The sequence below is a fragment of the Gracilinanus agilis genome, chromosome 6 (assembly GCF_016433145.1).
Source record: "Gracilinanus agilis isolate LMUSP501 chromosome 6, AgileGrace, whole genome shotgun sequence".
Lineage (NCBI taxonomy): Eukaryota > Metazoa > Chordata > Mammalia > Didelphimorphia > Didelphidae > Gracilinanus > Gracilinanus agilis.
The window spans coordinates 264,559,309-264,573,614 of NC_058135.1; positions in this window are offsets into that span (position 1 = coordinate 264,559,309).

The following is a 14,306-nucleotide window of genomic DNA, read 5'->3' on the forward strand; positions in this document are numbered from 1 at the left end:
TACTGGAATGGGGGAACTAGGAGGTTATAAAAAGGGTTCACCTGGTGTTCTGTCTACAAACTTCTGTACTGGGATCTGCCACACAAGTCATGTGGAAATGTTAGATTAGGCCTCCTTTTGTATCTCTCTCTCATTTTCTACCTATCTAAATAATCCTAATAAATTTTATTCAAATCTAAAGAGCAACTCCTTTTTTAATCAAAACAGTTGGTGAGCTGTTCAACTAGGAGAACTTTCAAGCATGAAGAACAACCAGAGAAAATGATTTAGCTGAGATATAGAATGCTTATTTGTGAGACAGCCCAGAAAACTATGTCCCTGGAGCTAAGAATATATGTCGTGGAGTAAGGTATGAGAAAAATGGAAAAATATGAGGTTTCTAGATTAGGAAGGGCTTTGAACTCCAAGAAGAAGATTGTGTTTTATCCAGGAATGTACCAGAATTTTTTTTTTTGAGTAGAGGAATGACATAATTGACCCTGTGCTTTAGGAAAATCACTTTGATGGCTGAATGGAAGAAGGATTGGAATGGGGAGAGACTTGAGCTAGCCAGACCCACCTGGAGGCTATTGCAATACTCCAGGTGTGAGGGTATGAGGGCCTGTGCCATAGAGGTGGTGATGTTAGAAGTGAAATAGAGAAATATTCAAGAGATGCTACAAAGGTGAAATCAGCTGGCCAAAATTTGACCTGAGAAAATTTTTGTAGATATTATACTTGAATTCATCTGAGATTTAAAAGATATAATTAGTAATTAAAGGAATGCACACTCTTTATAGTCAAATATTATATACATTAGATTGCCTTTTGATGGTTGAGGTGGTGAGTTTGAGGCCAATCTAAAAATGGCATTTAGTGTGGTAAGGAGAACTAGGTGGAAAAATTGGGACACTAATACACTACTGGAGGACCTGTGAACTCTTACAACCATTGTGGAGAGTAATCTAGAACTATGCCCAAAGGGCCATAAAACTGTGTGTATCCTTTGACCTAGCAATATCACTACTAGATCTGTATCCCAAAGAGATTAAAGACAGGGGAAAAGAAACTACCTGTAGAAAAAATTATTATATCAGCTCTTTTTGTAGCAAAGAACTGGAAACAAGGAATATCTATTAGTTGGGGAATGGCTAAAAAAGTCGTGGTTTATAATTGTATGGAATTCTATTGTGCCATAAGAAATAACAGACAAGATAATCACCAGAAAATCTGGAAAGACCTATGAGAAGTGATGCAAAATGAAGTGAGCAGAACCAGGAGAATGTTGTACATAGTAACAATGATGTAAGGTGGCCAATTGTGAATGACTTAACTGTTATCAACAAGGCAAGGATCCAGAACAACCCCAAGAGACTCATGATGAAAATCCATCCCCAAAGAAGGAACAGACAGAATCTGAATTCGAATAGAAACGTAATGTTCTTTACTTTAGTTCTTCCATTTTTTTCCTCTAAGTAATTTTTTTCTCTTATATTGTATGTCTCTTCTTTCACAACATGGAAATATGTATTATTATTAATTAAAATGTATATTTTTATTTTTAATATGATATTATATGTACCCATATCATATCACCTGCTTTTTTTAGGGAAGGGTGAAGTGGAGAGAGAGAAAATGGATTGCAATATATCAGAAAAATTTTAAGAAATTTTATTGACATGAAATCTTGAAAAAATTAAAATGTAACATATATGTATATACATATGCATATATATATGGAGAGAGAGAGAGAAAGAGAGAGACAAAGAAAGAGAGAGAGACAGAAAGAAAGAGAGAGAGAGACAAAGAAAGAAAGAGAGAAAGAGAGAGAGAGAGAGAGCACACTAGATATGAAGTTAAGAAGACCTGTGCTAGAATCCTATGCCTGGCACTTACTGTCTATATAATGAAATAAGTCATATAACAAGTCTTACTATACCTCAGTTTTCTTAATGAGTTTTCAAGTGAGGAAATCCAAAACACATACAAAAACAACAACATAATTCTTATGTTATAGCTTGTCATGATACTCAAAGTTACTAATGTCTATAAAGTGCTTTGCACAATTTAAAGTACTTTATGTTTCCTTTATTATTAAGGGCATAGATTTGTAGTTTAAACCTCAGATGCCATCTAGTCAAATCCTATAATTACAGGGATGAGAAAGCTGAGACCTAAAGGTTAAATGACTTGCCTAATGACCCAATGGTAGCCTATACAGAGAGGATTGGAAGCCATGAAAAGGGCACTGGTAATGGAATCAGGAGTTCTGGATTAAAGTTACAAATTTGGCCTTTACTCTCTGTGAACTGGAGGACAAGTTGCTGATCTTTCTCTGGACCTCAGTTTCATGATCTCTATTTATATTGGGGTTACTAAGAGTACTCTCAATTTCTACCTCAGGTTTGAACCAAGGAAAGTGCTTTGTAAAACTGTGTCCTAGACCTGAGACTCACCCATACAGAGAAATCATGAGGAGGGACTCCTTCAAACAGGGAAGATAGTAGTTTGTTCAGGATCTTAGTTTCAGGGAGTGGTTTGGAGCATGGGAAGATTAAGTGACTTGCTCAGAGTCTTATGGACAGTATGCATATTGCCCAGGGGCACCCAGCTAAGAATAGTCAGAGGTCAGATTTGAACCCAGGATCTCCCATGTCCAGGCATAGATCTCTATCAGCTAAGCTACCTAGGGCCCCCCAAGGTCAATTTGTATTAGAGATGAGATTTGAATTGAAATTTTCCCATCTTAGAGGAAATTCTTTATTAATTCCGCCATACTACACCTCTTACAAACCTTTAATCACAATACAGGTATAAGAAATTATTATTAACAACCATTATTTGGCTAATTGTAGAGCTCTCTTAAGCAAAAGATATTATGGTTCAGTGAATAGTGTAAGGATGGGGGAATGGGACAAAAAGAGCCAGAAGAAGGCCATTGGTGACATTTGGTGACAGTTAAGTACAGAGGGGATTCTGGGTAATTCTCTGAAGGAGGAGGAGGGAGAAGGGAGGAACTTCAGGCAGAGGACTAGAGAGAAGGAGGAGGTGGACATCTCAGCTCAAATTCAGTATTGAGGGCTTCCTGAGGATCTTTCTTGGGACATTGAAACATGGATTCCCTGGTCAAAGGCATCCCATCGCTTCTCATCCAGCAAGACTTCAATCATAAGCTAAGTTTTGGGACTCCATTATGGGAGTGATCTCTTAGGCTTCTTCCCCCATTACCCAACCTTGCTGAGAGACCCTTTCTGGTTTGGTTTTGCAATTATAGAAAGGATAGAAATAGGAAATAGAAATAGAAACTGAAGGAGAAGTGGTGAGGGGAGATGCTTGGGAGCAAGAACCCCAAAGGTTCCCACCCAAGTGACAGACCCCATAGAAATAAAGAAGAAGGCACCCCTAAATCCCTCTGCCCTTCACCCCTTTCCCCAATCCCTGAATTGTAATTAATAAAACATATTCATTACTCAGATAGTGTTCCAGAGTACCTGAGAGACTAGGGGGAGGGGAATCACAGCTTAATCTGGCTGCCTCCATCTTGGAGCCAGACCACCCCCTGTGAAGTTAACTGACCTCGGGGGAGGCTTGTATGAACCCCGCCCTCATTCAGAAATGGATTGGGGTCCCCAATACCTCCTCTTATAGGGAAGCCTCACCCCTAACTCCTGTGGGATTTCATGACCATCCAGGTCACCCAGTTTAGGGGTGATGCCCCCTCAAAGTCTCGGCAGTGTATGTTCGGCGGGAGGGGAGAGCTAGAAGAGAGTCTCACCCAGACTTTCTCTCTCTCCCCCTCTCTATCATAACATTGGTTACTGGCTCTGTTTATTCTTTCAATAGTTTAAAATGGAGAACAGGAACTCATGTTCAAATCATACCTCCAAAACTTATAGCCTCAGATTTCCCATCAATTGAATGGGAATAATAATGCTCATAGTATCTAGCTTAGAGTGTTGTTGTGAAGCTCAAATGAGAGAATGTATTTAAAACTAAAAATAAGCTTCAAATGCACTAATCTGTTTATATAGATATACATATATATGTATGCATACACATGCATACAGCTGCTGTTGTTGTAATTATTTTGACTTGCCAAAATGATGATTTTTGTTGGAGGAGGGAACTCCCAGTTAGGAATCATAATGTACCTAATGTAGACCAGCACATTCTCTCCCACTTATAGCCACAGGGAGCTACTTCAAAGCCCAAAAGGTTAAGTGTTTTCTTCTTCTTCATCATCATCATCATCATCATCATCATCATCATCATCATCATCAACAACAACAACAATAACATCATCATTATCAATGTTATCATCATTATCTTCATTAATATCACCATCATCATCATCACCATCATCATCATCATCGACATTAACATCATCATCAATGTCATCATCATTTATCACCATTAATGTCACATCTTCTTCATCATCATCATTATCGACATTAACATCATCATCATCAACATTAACATCATCATCAATGTCATCATCATTATCAACATTAATATCACCATCTTCTTCTTAATCATCATTACTAGTTACTATTCCCATTTTCAGGTGAGGAAACAGGCAAACAGAGGTGAAGTAACCTGCTGGGTGTCACACAGATAATAAATGTCGGAGGAAATATTCAAGTCTTCTTTCTTGACTCCAAATCCAATACTCTACCTTTTGGGCAATCTAGTCCTCCAAATCAGCTGACTTGTCCAGGATCAAAGATCCAATATGTGCTAATGGTGGGTTCTGAATTTTTATTTCTCTGCCTCAGTGGCAAGTTGTCTATCCATTATTTCCCTTATAGTTATCATTTGAAATGTCAGCACTATTGAGAGTCATAGTAATGGGGGTAGCTTGATGACTCAAGTGGATTGAGAGTCAGGCTTAAAGATGGAAGGTCCTATATTCAAATCTGACCTCAGACACTTCCTAGCTGAGTGACTCTGGGTAAGTAACTTAACTCCCAGTCCCTATCTCCTGACCCTTTCTTCTGCCTTGGAACCAAAATACAATATTCTAAGAAGGAATGTAGGGGTTTAAAAAAAAAGAATCATAGGTATTCTTCAGTATGTGTGGGCTTTTTAGAGATATTAAAGGCCCAGGGATAGGATTTTTAGAGATATTAAAGATGCTTTTCTTGCAAATGCCCAGTGAGTTATAAATTGGTTGGGAAAATAGTTGAAAGTCCCATGACTGCTGCTGGCTCCTGGTCCTTTATTCTGGAAGCTGTCCCCTCCCCAGCCTCAAAAGGCTAAGGCAGTTTTGGTGTCCGTATGGAGCTCTTTGCCTCTAGGTCACACACACTGGGCTCAGGCCCAAGTCAACAGTAATCAAATGCCATCCTGTCTGACAGCTGTCTGGAGGCCTTTGTGGAGGGACCTGAGGCCAGACACTTGTGGGCAGGCTTCCACACTGTCACCAGTGCCCACTGTCACCCTTTATGACAGGCTCAACAGAAAGGTCGACAGTTCAAACAGCATGGAGACTCCTGGAATCAGCCACTAATGTTCAATTTTCAGGTCTCAGTATCCCCTTCCCATTATCTATTTCTAAGAGAACTGCCTTTCACTGGTCCACCTGCCTCCTTTTCTCCCCACCAATTCCTCTTTTCCTGGAGCAGAAAGAGCATTTTCCTCTGAATCCGACACAAGGTCAGACAGAAGCAGCAACTCTGGGAGCAGTCATTATAGTCTCTGTCATTGAACCAATTAAGATTTCCAGCTGTCAGTTTTTGATATCGCTGCTTCACAAAAAAAAAAAAATAATAAAAAAATAAATAAGTACCGAGATGCATTGATCTGTGTCAAAGGCACTTCAGAGGGAAAATTGGATGAAAAATAATGATAATTGTCGCAGGATGTCACACCATTAAACGGAAACATAAAACTCAAAATGCTGTGGAAAATCTCACCAAAGTCATCTTCGTTGTTGAGATCAGACCTCATTAGAGAAGAGCAAACCAACTGTTGCTGGGATTACCCACCTATAGCCAGCACTGGTCACCCTCAGCAGCCTCCAAACAGTAGGGAATCATTCAGCACCTCACTAATTTTCCTTCATATAAATAACTGCACTGTAAAATTACAAGGTGCACATTGGAAAGAGTCCTGAATTTGGAGCCAGAGGTCCCTGGCTTATATCTTGTCTCTGCCAGCTAATGATGATGAACATATGAATAATATCTAGCATTTAGATAATTCTTCAAGATTTATAAAGCACTTTATAAGCATCATCTCATTTAAATCCTCTTAACAATCTTGGGAGGTAGGTGATATTATTGTCTCCATTTTACAGATGAGGAAACTAAGGCATGCAAAGGTTAAATGTCTTTTCTTAGGGCTATAGAGCCACTTTCTTAGATGGGTTGCAACTCATTTCTTCCTGAATCCAAGTTATATTTTCCATCCACTAAGCCACCTCTCTGTCCCATTTACCATCTTTGTAACTTGAAGAAAGACCCATCACTTCATACGGTTTTCATTTCTTCATATGTAAAATGAAGAGATCGGAGCATTTATGGGAAGCTAAGGGCAAGAGTCATACCATCAGAGAAAACATGAGATAGGTTTTAATCTATATGAGTAGAGGGGAATCGCTATAGTGATGAAATTACAGACCCATTGAATGGTTAAAAAATAAGGAATCTGAAGCAATTGAAACAAGTTCAAAATCTATTACAGATATGAGGGAATAAAAGATAAAAGGTTGTTTTGAGATGAATTTAATGTAAATATACTGGATTTGGAATCATGTAGAACTGGGTTAAAAAATCTTATCTCTGACCCTTCCTAATTCTGTTACCATAGCCAAGTCATTTAAGTTCTTTTTGCCTCACTTTCCACCTCTGCAAGATTATGGTATTGAACTAGATGAACTTTCAAGTGTCTTTTGGCACTAAATAAATTTTTATATGTTCTTATTTTGATTATATCCTATTTTCCATCTTGTTCAGAGAACTGAGAGCAACTCTGTGGCACAGTGGATATCGAGTGTCAAACCTGTTGTTAGAAAGACCTATCTTCCCAAGTTCAAATCTGACTTTAGACATTACTAGCTGTGTGATTCTGGGCAAGTCACTTAACCCTTCTTGCTTCAATTTCCTCATGTGCAAAATGAACTGGAGAAGGAAATGGCCAACCATTCCAGAGTATTTGACAAGAAAAGTCTGAATGCAGTCATAAAGAGTAAGATATGACTGAGATAACCGAACAACAACAAACAACAGAGAATAGAATGAGAAACTAAATTTAACATTCGGGAAGAAACTCAGATAAAACCTAAATGGACTAAGCTTTTGAGCTAAGTTAGGAATCTTCATAGGGAAAATGCATTCTTTCCTCTATTAGTCCACAGATAAAACTGTTTTCCTAGATGCTGTTGATATGGATGGACTCAGAGAGATGATACAAAAAAGTGATGGAAAGGCTCACCTTCTAATGAAGAAAACCTAGTTTAAATCTTGTTTCTGTCATATACTAGTATCTGTGGAGAACCTAGAACCTTTCAGTTCCCTAAAGAACTGACTAAGATTGAGTTAAAAAGGCATTCCTCTGAACTTTTGCATGAAGAATGTCCTTACCATGGAATTTTCTACAACAATGAAATATATCAATTAATAATATTAATAATGATTGCTAAATTAGATGTAAGGAGGAGATGGATTTTTTAGCTGTCTTGTCTCTCCAAGACTAAGTAAAATAGGTTTAATTTTTCTTAATAAAAAATACTAAGATTCTACAATTCAGTAACAAATGTAAATTGTCTCCCTTTATTACAAATGTTATGGATATACAATCTGCATGTGATGCTATGTCCATTTAGTTCAAATACTACTGTGGAGAATTTCGGAGGACAGTGTTACTGATAATGATAAACACAGATCCCCAATCTGCTTTCCATTCACCACCAACCAATGAGATCAGGACAGTCCTGAGTTGCTTTCTTATTTTTAAAACAGTTATAATTTATTAGATAACATTGATCCAAATGGGAAAGAAGAGACATGAAAGTGTGTTAGGTGTAATTATGCTACATTACCATCTGTGGCTTGCACAGAAATTTAAGTTTAAAAAATTTTAAATGGCCTGAGTCACAAATGTCACAATCACCAAAAAAATTGCCTTATCCATTTATAATAATGCCTGTCAGAATTGTCATGAAAAAAGGAGATGAAAAATATTGGACTGAACTAGAGAGATGGGATGTTCGTGCATAGAGAACAAGGTAAAAAATGGGCAAATAATCCAATGGGACATTTAGAATCATAGATCCTTAAAATGAACTAGAAGAAGGCATTTAGAGAGCATAACATTTCTTCCATGGGATATCATTAGAGGATGTGGACGATAGTCATATTTAATGAAAGGTTCTCATTTGTAAAATGAAGAAATTGGTTTAGATGTATCCAAGGTCCTTTTCTGATCTTTGGTCCTGGGATTACACCATTGCTCTAATACTTAATAGGGCAAATTACACCCTAGGTTGGCCTCAGTTGCCTGGTCTATTAATTGGAGGTGTTGGACTAGATAATCTATAAAAGCCCTTCCCACTCTATAACTATAACAGTTCAATGATAATATTACAATCTCTGTGAGTTGCAGTTTATTTATCTGAAAACTGGGCATATAATAAAGACTGCAGTTTTTATTTCAGTAGATCATATGATATAACATATATATAGTACTTTGCAATACTTTAAGTGTTTATTAATGTCAAGTAGAAATTATTATTCTGTTTTTATAAGAATTTAGAGCAGATGTGTTCACCTCTGTTATTAAACTCCTGAATATCCTAAGATTATGAGTGAGAAGTACTAGTTATGACCGACCCTTAACCTTATTTGCCTCAGTTTCCTTACCTGTAAAATGAGGTGGAGAAGCAAATTGCAAAATACTCCAGTATATTTTCCAATAAAACCCCACATGGGTCACAAAGAGAGGGACATGACTGAACAAAATCATCGGAGCAATTTATTTTTATTTTCTTAACTAGATTACTTTCCTGAAATATCCATATACTTCCTATATAAGGAATGGTCTGCATAACATGGTTTGGAAAGTATTCCTAGGATCCTGACAATAATTGATGCAAGAAAAACTGCAAAAAGCTTTGTGACCATCTTTACATCACTCTATTGTTGTTTAGTCTTTGTTATTTCAGTCATGTCTGACTCTTTGAGACCCTATTTGGAGTTTTCTTACCAAAGATGACAGCTTATTTTGAAAACTGAGGCAAACAGGGTCAAGTGACTTGCCCAGGGTCACACAGCTAGGAAATGTCTGAGGCCACATTTGAACTGAGATTTTCTTGGCTCCTGGCCCAGAACTATATCTATTGTGGTACCTAACTGCCCTTCATATCATTTTACCTGAATAATTTAAATTAAGAAACTCAGTTTCTTCATTTGTGAAATTTACAGTATAATTATATAATCTTTAGGACTCTTTTAGAATTTTTAAATTACTGTTTATATTTTAATATTATAATTGTCATTTAGCATACTATTTGAATTTGACCATGTTTTTAGGTTAAAAACAAGATGTGATTTCCTTTTTCTAAGGGCCTCCAAATTTAGACAAAAAAGTAAGAGTACTATAACATAATGATCTACTATAGTAAAATAAGAAAACAAGAATCACCATATATAGTGTCAGATATGTAGTACAAAAGATCGTTTTCTAGCTGGAGTCTATCTATCTATCTAGCTAGCTAGCTATCCATTTGTCTCTATCATCTATCTCGCTCTCTATCATCTATCATCTCTCTAATCCTATCTCATTCTCTGTCCATCCATCCGTCCATCCATCCATCCCTCTATCTATTTATCCATCTTAAATCCTTACCTTTCATCTTGGAATCAATGCTGTATCTTGGTTCCAAGGCAGGAGAGCAGTAAGAGCTAGGCAATGAGGGGCTAAATAACTTACCCAGGGTCACACAGCTAGAATGTATCTTTTGATTTCAGGATCTCCCATATGTAGACCCGACTCTCAATCCACTGAGTTGCCTAGCTGTCCTCCCATCAAAATAAATTCATTAAAACTTAATACTTTTACAGATGAAGAAACTGAGGCCCAGGCAAGTTAAATAATTTACTTAAGAAGATGCCCAGTGACTGAGTAGGATTTCAGTCCAGATCCTTTGACTCTGAAGACATCATACTGTCTTTCTGGAAGTCCATGTAGTAGAGGGATCAGCTAGGACCAAAGTGGTCAAAGTCAACTTCAGGGCAGAACTGGAAAATGATCAGGATCTTGAACCATCATCATAATTAAGGCAGGGTGATTGTGATTTTACCCTTGGCCATAGAAATTTAGAGAGCAGCCAGAATACATAGGAACTTATCACCAAGAATAATTAAAGTAGGAAACCATAAAATGGGAAGCATTGTTAATAACACCCATCCATGAACTATTATAGAAATAATCCCTACTCTCCACTCAACTGAATTTAAAATATTAGTTATTATAATAAATTGCAAAGTTAATTCAAGAGCAGTTTTATGCAGCTCTCCCCCAGCGATCCAAAAATTCCTTTAGGGTTCTCTTACACAAATGATGATTATAATTAGTAAAGGTGAAAGAAGAGGGTGAAGCAATCCAGTTGGGAAGGAGCATAAGACTGTGTTGTCAAGGGCCATATGGAAACTGAACTGACTGAGGGGGATTACAAATGGGAGGAGGTTTTGATAAAAAAATAAATGGAGATGGTGAGACCAAATAATAGGAACTTTGAAATTTTTGCAGGTAATACATCTCTCCATCACATACCACTGTAAAACTTGATGTGTTCAGCTCTCCCCCACCCCATATGCTGAACCTCACAATTTTCAATGTGCACCCAGCAAAACCTGGGAAATTAATTTAACAGCAGCTCCTCTCAGGCTTGTGGTTTACTGAAGCATGAACTAATGAGGCCCTCCTGATGAAGTAAAGAGCTGTGGATGTAGCTTCAAATCAACAAGGAGTTATATTTTCCCCAGCTTTACTGCAAATTACAACACTGCTATCAGCTCTCTGTAATTTGTTATTTCTTTAAGGAGAGAGAGAAGAAAAAAAATTAAAAAGGAAAATCCTTTTAACCAGTGCCTCCATTTTCTCATGGCCACCTGAATTTTGATGTTTTCTGGACTCTCTTGATCATATTTCCTTCAGTTCCGCAGTTATTAAAGAAATAAAGTTATAGTGATGAAATTGTGTGTGCTTAAAACACTACATTTTTATCAGAGCCAGGAGCCAAGAATCTCATTTAGAATGAAGCTCCTTGGGCCAGGAACTCCCCCCCCCCTTTTATTTGTATACCTAGAACACAGCATGGCACCTTTTATAAAGTAGGCACAGCATTAAAGAGTTTTTTTTTTAATTGAATTGAATTAAAATGGACTTTTCCAGTACTTTTTCCAGTAGCAGTGAATAGAAAAGAGAATAAGGAACCAATGAAAGGTTATTAGACTTCAAGAAAACTGTGCCAGGGAAGGAAAGATTAAATGAATCCTGAGAAAGCTATGAGTCTTTTGGGTAAGACATAGAAACTTTGTGTGTGTGTGTATGTGTGTGTATGTGTGTGTGAGCAGGGAAACACATTTGTACCCTCAGGGTTCAACTTTGAGTTTTTTTTTTCTGAATGGGGTCCCTAAAGGTTTCCCCTTCTTGGAGTAGATCCAATGTTAGATCACATACCTTGGACTGATAGAGATTGATAGTGAGGTGAAGGTTGTCTGACTTTTAGGTAGTCACAGCCTATGAAGGACTACAGAGCTATTAGACACTAAAGATGTATGTGTGTATGCATGTATGTATGCATACATCTGTGTGCAAGAGAGACAGATGGGAATTCAAAGAGAATCAGAGAAGGAGAAAATAGGGAGAGACACATTGAATCACAGGAGACACAGAAAGATAGATAAAGGCAGATAGAGATAGAGAGATAAGATGATAGAGCGATGAGAGGGAGGCACTCATGCACACATGGAAAAGAGACATAAAGAGATCCAGAGAGGGAGACACAAAACCAGAAAGGCATATAGACAGAGACAGCCTGAACTACAGGGAGACACATGGAGATTTGTAGATAAACTCAAAAGGGCTGGACAAGAGTTTTAATCCTTTCTCTGATATTGATTCCCTATAAACTAGAAGAACACTTCAATTAAATTCTGTGACCATTACCACAACAACATAAAAGGAAAGGTCTGCTCTATGCATATAATTCTAGATTACTGGGGAGAAAGGCAAAGAGTTTCATTTCTTTGAGTTCACATTCTATTGGCCCAATGCTCAATTTCCTTGCATATAAAATTAGGGGGTTAAACTAGGTGAACTCTCCATCTCCTCCATCTTTGCTGTGCTCACATATCTTTATGTTTAACAATTATTTAGACCAGTGATGGGCAAAGTTTTTAAAGAGGGGGCCAAAGGAAAGGAAATGCTCATCTGTCAGTCTGTTTCTAAGGAAACTCTTTCGAAGTTTCATTGTATTGTATCCTACTCGTTGTATTCATCAGATTAGGAATAATGTCATGTGGCCAGATAGAATATTTCAGGGGGCCACATCTGGCCTGCAGGTTGTAGTTTGCCCATCACTGATTTGGACCATGATGTTTATGTAAGACTTTGCCAGGCATGGAAAAATCAAACTTTCCAATACTTTTAATTGAAGACTATTTAAACCCTAGTGCTAATAGATGGGCAGAAAGAATGAGAAAAGAGTAAAGAATAAAGACACGAAATCTAAGAAAATCACCAGCGGTCTCCCATTTGAGGAGAAATGGAACAAGTGTATAGGGATTTAAATCAAGGAGGGATTTAAGATCTGGAGAGATACCATAAAACCCAATCAGTCCTACGTTTTACATGATACCATAACATTAGAATAAGTGGCTGTTCAATGAAGTTAATGACAGATAAATTAAGGACCCATAAAAAGAACTGATATACCACTTGTGCTGTGTAGCGAGCCACAAGAAAGTCACTCACTTCTTGAAAGGATAAACAGAGACTGATGAGGTTATTTGAAGAAGAATGTGGAAAGTTTCTGATTGTCATCACTTCTGTCTTCCCCTACCATTTTGGATTTTGGGGTGCAAGGGGACTACAATAGCACCCTGTATACTTCTGCTGAGCAGAGAAAATGCATCCTCAAACATCTATTCACATTCTCAGATGCAACTGTGGACTGTGCTCAATTTAAACAGAAATTTCTTTAATCTGAACTAAAAGTCAACTTTTCTCTGGAAAAAAAAAAAACATAAAAGGAAGAAAATTCAGGAGAAAGGCAACTGGACTAGGTCAGAGATTTTGAGATAGGTACAGATTGATGTCAGAAAGATAGATGACAGATAAATGACTGATGATTATATAGAGAGATAGAACATTTATTACTTACTATTAACTGTGCTAAGTTCTAGATAGATAGATAGATAGATAGATAGATAGATAGATAGATAGATAGATAGATAGATAGATAGATAGATAGATGGAAGTATATACATATGCACAAACAATTAAGATCATCCCTCAATTATTTTAGATTTCAGCATTTTAGTGAGGAAAGATAACACATGAAGGGGATCTGAATACAGTAGGAAATATGGTAATCATGTGGCTGGCTGGTATAGTATGGTCATTAAACAATTCAGCATAACTTCACCGAGACTAGTTCATTGAAAAATTGAAGCACAAAACTTGAACTTAGGTGATACCCATTGGTACACTAATTGATTTGGGGCTTTTCTAAACCCAGCTATGACATCATTTTATAGTACTTTTATCCAAGCTTTTCTATGATGCCTCCACAAGTGTCCATTTGTTGAACTAGAAGCCCTCCTTTAAAACCCTTGATATTTTGTGTATAGCAATATAGGCAATGGGCTGTCCAAGAAAAATAGCTTATACTTTCTACATGTCCTACCTACCTTCTTTTCCTGACCTATACTTCTCTGACATACCCCTTATCCTACTTTTCTTGAATAATTCTTCTCTGGTATATTATATTTAGATTTTATTTTGGTCTCTCACACCATCTCCCTCTTCTAATCAAGATAGTAAGTAAGTTTTATGGGTCGTCAGTATAAGGCAGCAATAATGAGTATTCACACAATGCCAAAGATAAAATGAGTGTTATTTGAAAATTGTATCTTCTAGTCAGCCAGGTGGTGAGTTTGGCAGCTATCACAGTGAATAGAGCACTGGGGCTGGAGTCAGAAGAAACTGAATTTGAATTTGGCATTAGCTGTGTGACCCTGGACAAGTCACTTTACCTTAATTGCCTCAGTTTCCTCCTCTGTAAAATGAACTGTAGAAGAAAATGGCAAACCATTTTAGTA